Consider the following 7,168-nt stretch of genomic DNA (forward strand, 5'->3'; position numbering starts at 1 on the left):
TTTGTTATTTACATGTATTTCGCAGAAGTAACTAAATTTATTGCATAAAATGAAACATTTGCTTGTTATAAAAAAAATGCTTTAATTATACAGGTTTATGCTGAAGGCTAACTAAATTTTTTCCTCGGATAAAGCTATAGATAATATAGGTCTGCATTATTTAATAGCAAAAAATAATATCGGGTGACTCAATGTAAAAAGGAAAATTCACTAAGCAGTACAGTGAACATCGAGTATCGTTTTCAATATACGAAATGCAAGCAACTTTGCGCCATTTTGAGAAGAATACTTTGGCACATGGGTCGTATCTTACCAACAGTTTTGTGAATTGAAAAATTTTCCCGACCCAAACTGCATTACGTTGTATTGTTCGCCTGCTACAACGCGTACCTGCGATGTGTAGTAAGGCTTCGCTGCATTATTATAAATTTGAAATCTTCTGACTGAATCTCGGAGGTCGAGATCCCATTGGTTAGAAAAAGAGGTTGAAAAATGGTAGGACACCCGCAGGTAGTATTTCGCAGTGGTCGATACCACCGTCTAGTGTATGCTGCTTCTATAATAAGGCGTGGAATTTTCCTTGGGACTCTCAGCGTCTTTCGAAGACAAAATTGTCGAACACTGCTCGGTTTTCCCTTGGCTTTTCAATAGAATAGAATGGGAGAGGGCGACAGGTGACGAGAACAGGGAAACTTTACCTGCTAGAATCTTCTTAAGTTTGGTAGCTGCTGTGGACCATATGTCTCTCTCAAATCCCGAATTGCTGGTTTGAATAATATTTTAACGGACCGTTTAAATGCAGATAGGTTTGGACGATGTGTAACAAGAGACGAATTGTTGAATGCTTCGCCGATCGCCTAAATTGTATCTCATTAATATTTTATATTTTTACTTAATGTAACATTTTGTGACAAGAATGTGAAATAAGTGCAAAACGAGTAGTACAAAGGTAAATGTACAAAAATTTAACAGATTACATCTTGATTTGCGCATGCTAATAATTATTACTACTATAAATTGTTAATATAATAAGTATTATTTAATAATTCCTTATATTTATAATTATTTAAATTCATAAATCCAATTGAAAGGCGATACGATTTACGAGACTGACAGGTACGCGACGATCGCTTGTCTAAATCTTTTGCAGCATGTTGCAAAAAGATTTATAATAAATTAATTTGTCATTGATGAGATAGGTCAAATATTGCAGTAATGCAATACTCGAAACATCAAATTACAATTTCCAACGTTTATTTGCATACAAATCGCTAACAATGGGAAATATAATTTTAAAATAGTGAGTGATACGCAATTCCTTTATATTGTTGTATCCGCGTCAACGTTACATTTTTTAAACGTGATATCATATCTCGTTTTTGCGAGGAGAGCAATATGAGCAAAAAAATAGCGAATTAACAAAACTCGTTTATCACCGTTATACAAGATTATTATGATTATTTCTTCACGTAACTACACTGAGAAAAAAATGTTGTTAATTTGAATAAATGTTCCAACTGAATTAAATTTTGTCCATTCAAGTATTTATATATTTTAATTAACTATAGAAATACTTGAATTGAAATTTATACATTTAAGTTAAATGCATAAATTTTTGAACTGACAAAATTTTAATTTAGTTGAAAAATTTTGTCAAATTAATACTTTTTTCTCAGTGTATTCTTCACAGACGCATCGACACACACGCAATAACTATTTTATATATTTTACGCTGTATTTCCTATTAAAACTTGATAATTTGAACTAAACAAATCAGATAGGCTAGGTTTTTTTATCGTTACGGTCATTTTCTCGGCCTCCCTCTCGACTTCAATTTATATGTTCGACTCTTTTTCAACCAGCCAATAATCCAATCTTTCCATTTTGCGCATTTCATGATATATGACATGATACATAAAGATACGATGCAAATGCCCGATCGAACGATGGCATTATCGACGAGCGTTATCGCGACACCGGGTTCTGTCGCGAATCCTAACGGATTAATCAAAGTCAGACATTCGTCGATGTCGAAATGACGATAACCCGCGCCAAATCGCTTTCGTGGAAAATCGAGGTGCATGTACTTTCGCGTGCGAATACGAAATCAGCTGCGTCATTCGCGTTGTCGAAATAACGAGACGCATCGCCTTTTCTATCCGTTTCATGGACACTGTCCGGAGGTTTTTAACCTCCGCATTCGTCACGTTCTGCGGTTTCGCTATACTTCACCGACAATTGCCTCATACACAGGATGTCCCGGTATTATTGATATCAATTTCAATGATAGATTTCCTGAAGCCCAATTAAATCCTGCCTTAATCTGATAGGGCGTGCAAGATCTAAACGTGCAATTTTCGTCTTGGGTATCGGCATACGTGCTGTAATTTTATCCATCGTCCAAATTTAAACGAATCCAATTTATTGAAATAAATTAACTCAACGTTTGTCGATATTATTTCTCAACTAACATTACGTCGAGTTCTGTAGCCAAACCTCGCTAAATTAGTTAAAAGTCAAATCAAAAGCAGCCGAAGAAATAAATTTTTCTCACATCTAACGATCGGCTATTTTTTGCCCCATTTCGACTTGAAATTCTATTAAACGCACGGATAAAAATGACAAAGATTTTCTTTTTACGTCGTACAAATGTGCTCGAGGAAAGCCAAGTGACAATTATATAAATCACGAAACAGAAAATACCGTCACCGTATGAATTAAGCAATGGGAACATAATTGCCGATTCTGTCGCAACTCTGTAATTACGTTATAAGTACGATTTGCATTAAACCTCGCGATTAAATATAATTTATGACAATGCGCGTGTACGCACCGCGCGCGCGACATGCGTAAGCTCCGGCTCTTACATTGTGTAACGCGCGACGACGACGACGACGCTCGAGAGCGTCAAGCCGCGTGTGGGGAGTTGCATCGGGCGGAGGAGACGATGCATCGCGCGGGCTATCGGGATTAAATGTATTTACCGAGCTCAGATAATTCCCGATCTTGAGCCTTATCGCGCGCACCACCGCATGACTATTGACCCTGCTTAACATTGATTGATTTCAACACACGCGCGCGTCCCGGCGTGGCGCGATCGGAAAGAATTACGCGTTATCTTCTCTGCTCCGGCTATTTATAATGTTTTTAATGCGCGCGTGCGGAGTGGAAAATCTATTACGCGTTTACACGAGCGATTAGGATTGCGCTAAACAGGGTCAACGAAAAATCGCGATCGCGATGCCTGCGTATTATCTCTCTCTCTCTCTCTCTCTCTCTCTCTCTCTCTCTCGGGAGTGAATTATGTTTCCTGATGTATATACCGCGGAGTGAGAAATTACACAAGAGCTTTGAGAGACGATCCGAAGTGAAGACGCATATATTTTTATACCGCTCAAGCGGTTTCTAATCTGAAAGCCCAGAGTGATGGAACTGGTACGCTCGCAAAGCTCAACAAGCGGGCGTTTCAACACGGCGATCTGAGAAAGTGTAAGTTTCTTGACATTTCCACAACTTGAGCGTATCTCGCGAAGTTAGTTTATATCCACTTGTTTTGAGATTATCAATTAAAAGTCGGGCAAGTTGCTTCCGGCAACATTTATCGCGTTTCTTTCGCCGCGCTTTCAAACTAAACAAAGTTGTCAGAGTTCGAGAGATAAATCTCCGATGTGTACGCGTCTCTGTTATACTCGTCTTGACAGCATCCTGAATTCCTCCCAATCGTCCATCCTTTGAGGAATCCTCGCGAAAGGCTAGGAGAATCGCGCGCATGGTGCCAGATCGGTAACCGATGCCGGTCCGGTAATGAGATATTTTTCTAGCGGACGGTTATCGCGGTGCGAGAAGGCGACGCTGAACTGCAGTATCGCGGTGCACTTCTCGTAAACACATCGGCGCGCCGTCCAACATCGGCGTTTAGTATTCTCAAGTTGCAGTTAGCATCCGGTTAAAGCGGCGACGAGACCGCACCCATCGGGCCGGACGATACTTTTTTCCGTTTCGAGGAGGGAGAGGTGGAGAGAGAGAGAGAGAGCGCGGTGAGACCGTTTCCTTTTTGCTTCGCCTCGATTCGGCGGGGACCTAAAGTTTTTGGGACCTTGGGTGGATCGAACTGCCGCCGCCGCCGTCGCCGACCTATATCGCTTTTATGTTGGCTCTTGAAATACGAACGCTACCGCCGAATCCTAGACGTCTCTCGCCATTCTCCTCCGATCTCCTTCGATCGGCGAGATCCCGATCGGGGTCTCTTTACCTGTCCGCCGGTAAACCGTGCGATTCCGGGAAACCGAAGCGCGGAGAGACTATTGATCCCCCTATTGATCCTCTGTACGGACTGTCTTCTATTTGACGCAGGTAATACGTATAGGCGTCTCGCACACACGGCGTCTCTCTCGCCCGGAAAACTTGTCTGTCTCTCGCGACGAGATAGAAGGGACGGATTTTCCGCGAAGCTGATAACGTAGATCGATTTGTTTCGTTCAGCTAGATATATGGAGGATCTTATTTTCGAGCACGTAGGGACTAGGTGTAGACCAGTCGATTTCTGGAAAAGAAGCGTTCCCTGAAGCTCGACGATTTAGTCGTGAAAATAATAACGCTCGTTTCGCAGAAGCGTTCTATTTCGCTGAAATGACCTATATTCAAGGGTTAACCTTGGCAGTGACGTAAGATAAAAGGAAAAGAAGGAGCGCCGGGGGGCTCTAGCCAGGTGAGAACGACGTAAACGGCGTCTTGTCGCTCTGCCAAAAATTAAGAGATCCGGCCTATGTATTCCGAACCGTAAAAAAAAAAAAAAAAAAAAGGAACGCGTCGTGAGAAAGAGCGGAGGAGAAGGGAGGGGCGGGGGAGACGAACGGGAGGGAATCGTCATTTCTGAGACGTCGCGTCGAAGGATGCGGTTTTATTTGATAGCATGAGAACTCCGGTTCACGGGCCGATCACGTTGCGCAAGGCTTCCTCCTCCTCGTCGTCGTTGTCGTCGTCGTCGTCGTCGAAAGCGGTTCCCGACTCGCAAGCGTGAAAGACGCCAGCCAAGCGGGCAGACGCCGCGCCGCTCTCGTTCGCCGAAAGAGTTTCGTTAGGCCCGCAATATATATGGTTTATATTTGTATGACTTTCAGCGCGCGCCTCTCCTGACGTGTTTGCGCAAAATAAAGAATTTGGACGGCTCGCGTGTACGAGAAAGAGCCGTCCCGTCCTGTCTCGTCGCCGTGTTGGCGTGGCTCCTAAAAATATATCGTAGGCGAAACGACGGACGAGCGCACACACACACACACCCCTTCCTGCCCCCGCGGCTTCTGCCGCGCATACACTGCATTTATAGATCAGGGCATTTACGGGGGGTGAGGAAAAAAAAGAGGAATCTCGGCTTCTATGAAGGGCGGCCCGATGTAAATCGCAGAATCGATCGAGTTTCTCTCGGGAGAGGCCCTCAATAATTCCGATTCTCGCGAAATTAGAGCGCAAATTTACATTGCGGGTACGCGATCGCTGCTGCCGTTTTGAATAACGTATCGTACTATTTTATTTACGATAGACGCGCGGAACATTCGCGAACGTTCTCCCCGGAGCTTGGGGCGAGAGCGCGACGGGAGAACCGATAAATATACTCTCAAGAATCTTTATAAATTCCGCGAAAGTCCGATATCACCGCGAAAAAATTTAATCTACCTGCCGTTGAGAATTTTGACTTATTTTCTCCCCCCCCGAGAGGCCTACAGGCATTCAGAGTTGCGACGTAGCTCGATCCTTTCTTCTGTTGGGAAATCACGGATGAGAGCTGTTCCGTTCTGTATAGAAGTGGAACACGCGTAACGACGCACAGTCAAATGATTCAACGTATCATTGTTGCGTTTTGATCAGTGCGGACAAATGATGATCGACGAAACGCGGCCCGGTTTCCGCGTATAAAGTAATTACTGGAAAAAAATGTTCCCGGGCCGGCTGGAGTCGAGTAGCGGCGCAGTAGAATGCGCCCGGCCGGGCTAATGCGGCCCCGGAGAATTTCTATGAGAATGGAAAATGTGTGATTCGCGGCGCGCTATTATGCAACTCCCCTAGGCACGGCGCGGCGCGTCGAACATTATGTTCGTGGAAACAAGAGTATACCCGGGGCTGCGACTGGCACTAAACCTGTTTACGCGTTAAAGTCCACCGCGCTCTCCGCTCATTTTTTTCCCCCTTTACGACCGCCGCCGTATCCGTGCACTTTAATACGCGACGCGTAGCAGGAAGAAATCATTTTTACGGGCCCCACGATCACATCGGTCGCGAGCGCGCTACGTAAAAGTAAACAATGTGCGTAAACAGCGATAAGGAATCCGTGCGATGGCCAGAGTACACGGACACGGGCTCGTTTAATAAATATATCTCGACGCCGTGAGCCGAATTGCTCTCTCTCTCTCTCTCTCTCTCGTCTTGAGGGAAGAGGAGGCGCGTAATTTCTCCGCGTTAAAAAAAAAAAGAGAAAAGGGATTTTAAATTACTTTGCCCACATTTGTACGGTTTTATTCGCGCGCGAGATCCCGAGAACCGTGAAATCGTCAAACTCGATTACCTTGCGCCCGGGTTTTACTTGAAAAATCCTACGTTCAACATACTTGTATTCTTACCCCCTCCCCCCCTTCGCGGAGATCGGTTCACGAGCCTACGCAGCAATGTAGGAGAGTTTCGAGGAGGGAGAGGGGAGGAGGAGAAAAAAAAACAAAGAAATTGATTAAAATGCGAACGCGTCGTCGAAGACGTTATTGTTCGGAGACCGTCTTAAAGCGCGCGGAGGTTAAATTAACGGTTTATGATTCAAACTTCTCCCGCGCGGCCATACGCACACGCCTTCCCCCTCCCACCCCTCCTCTCCCCCTCCAAGAGATATATTATCTTGGCGTACGTAAGGACGCATTCAAAAGCCCGTCACGTGAGAAAGTGCGCGCCGCGCTGATCGTAATCTCTTAATTTCGCATGTTTTTACGCCCCCGCAAGGCAACGGCGGCCGGCGTCCGAGCATCATCCAAACCGGTATATGATACGCCGATATTCGCGCCTTCACGTGGGCTCTCTCTCTCTCTCTCTCTCTCTCTCTCTCTCTCTCCAGGATCAAACTAATCTCGCGGTGCAAGCTGCTGCAAGGACATCGACTGTATCGGGTCGCTCGCTGTAGTCCGCGCCTCGT

At 44.8% G+C, this 7,168-nt stretch overlaps 1 long non-coding RNA gene across 1 annotated transcript in view; it reads right to left on the bottom strand.

Moving 5' to 3' along the window:
* LOC118647846 overlaps positions 1 to 7,168 on the bottom strand; it is a 226,488-nt gene that overhangs the window by 14,431 nt on the left and 204,889 nt on the right. The gene's annotated exons all lie outside the window — the stretch shown is intronic.

The sequence above is a fragment of the Monomorium pharaonis genome, chromosome 1 (assembly GCF_013373865.1).
Source record: "Monomorium pharaonis isolate MP-MQ-018 chromosome 1, ASM1337386v2, whole genome shotgun sequence".
NCBI lineage: Eukaryota > Metazoa > Arthropoda > Insecta > Hymenoptera > Formicidae > Monomorium > Monomorium pharaonis.